The sequence below is a fragment of the Myotis lucifugus genome, unplaced genomic scaffold (genome assembly GCF_000147115.1).
Source record: "Myotis lucifugus unplaced genomic scaffold, Myoluc2.0 scaffold_400, whole genome shotgun sequence".
NCBI classification, from domain to species: domain Eukaryota; kingdom Metazoa; phylum Chordata; class Mammalia; order Chiroptera; family Vespertilionidae; genus Myotis; species Myotis lucifugus.
Genome location: NW_005871448.1, coordinates 650,533 through 652,611, shown reverse-complemented (window position 1 = coordinate 652,611; position 2,079 = coordinate 650,533).

Genomic DNA, 2,079 nt, shown 5'->3' with positions numbered 1-2,079 from the left:
TCTTCCTTTGGCTCGAGCACTTCAAGAAGGACGTTCCCTGTGGTTTTCTGACATCGCGCACAGTAGGGACAGGTCTCACTCCAGAAAAGAAAAGCACGCGCAGAAAGCAGACAGGCTTCTAGTGATTAAAAAGGAAAATCAGGTTAAAGATTTAATGAGGTTTGATCTTCATACTCAGCCACATCGTTCTGTGAAAAGGAAAGATGGAGGCTCCAGTGAGCCTCGGGTGCCGGGATGCTCGGATTGGCGGGGTTGCTGCGCTTACAAACCTTCCCCACAGATTGTTTCCGTTTAATTTGTTTGGCGCCTGTTATTTTTCTGTCGGGTTTCGGTGTTTGCTGTGCTCCGCTGTGATCTGGAGCGCACGCTGGCTGCCGCGCCCAGGCCAGCGGCGAGGTGGCGGGATGATGGATGACAGACGCAGTGGAAGCCGCGAGGCTCCAGCCTCCCCACCTCAGGCACAGCTCAGAGCAGAGGGGCCCGCGTGGGACTCTGCTGTCCTTAATTTGATTTCTTATTATGCAAAACCATTCCCTGGGAGGCAGTCGTCTTACGTAAGCTTAACTTTTTTTTTTTTTTAATATATTTTATTAATTTTTTACAGAGAGGAAGGGAGAGGGATAGATAGTTAGAAACATCGATGGGAGAGAAACATCGATCAGCTGCCTCCTGCACACCCCCCACTGGGGATGTGCCCGCAACCCAGGTACATGCCCTTGACCGGAATCGAACCTGGGACCTTTCAGTCCGCAGGCCGACGCTCTATCCACTGAGCCAAACCGGTTTCGGCCGTAAGCTTAACTTTTAAAAGCAGTTCACCCTCACCGCTGTTTCCCGTCAGCTCCCAGAGTGCATTCTTGCAGCAAAGCCTCTCTGCAGCCATACCACAGAGATGCCACAGAGCCGGGGGTCTGCATCAGCATTCCCGATGGCCGCCCCTGGGATTGTTAAAACACGCAACTCCTGACCATTTAGTGAGGGCGTCGACCTCTGCCCTTAGATAGTCAAATAAAATAATGACAACAGCCAACACAACAATAGCCATCCAGTGTGAATGAATCAAAATTATACCTTTTTTTCTTCTTGGTCAGGTTGGCAAAAAATATATTTTTGGGTGTGTCATGGAATTTTAGTAATTAGTTCATGTGTACCATGAGATGAAAAAAGTTGAAATTGCTGATCTATAAGGATTTGCTTTTGAAATATCCTATAAAATAAAGAGATAATATGCAAATTAACCCATACATCCTCACAAGATGGCTGCCTATGACCAGGCCGGCAGGGGGTTTAGTGAGGGACGACCAAAGGACTGAACAAACAGACTGCATGGGGTGACCAGGCTGGCACAGGCCAGCGGGGGTGGGGGGGCAGTTAAGGGCAACCAAGCAGGCAGGCAGGTGAGCGATTAGAAGCCAGTGGTCCAGGATTGTGAGAGGGATGTCTGACTGCTGGTTTAGGACCAATCCCCAGGATCTGGCTAAAACCAGAAGTCGGACATCCCCCAAGGGTCCCAGATTAGAGAGGGTGCAGGCTGGGCTGAGGGGACACCCCCCCCCAGCACAAATTTTGTGCACCGGGCCACTAGTATATATATATACTAGTAATACTGCATTTATATTATTAATGAATAATATTGTATAAATGTAACACATATAAATATTTTTAAACTTTTACTTTTTCTGATTATTTAGTACCAAAGCATTAATTAGTATAAAACAATGTTATATAGATGTTTCCCTTTGGAAAGGTACAGTCATACAAATTATTAACAATGTGCTTGATTTCTGTTAATTATTTTGTTATTCAATGTTAAATTCTAATTTCAAGAAAACAGGAATATTAGAAAATAATATAACAAAGTAAAAAAAAAACTGTGGTCCTACTACAACACCTTAGAAATATTGATGTTTTGCTAAATATGCTTCAGATTTGTTTTTCTTTAGGGAACATATTAGTACAGACATAATTGATATTTCCTAATCCTAGTCTCCTCAGTGTTAGCAACTAAATTTTAGTTATACACAAACTAGAGGCCCGGTGCATGAAACATGTGCATTCGGAATGGTCCCTCAGTGCAGC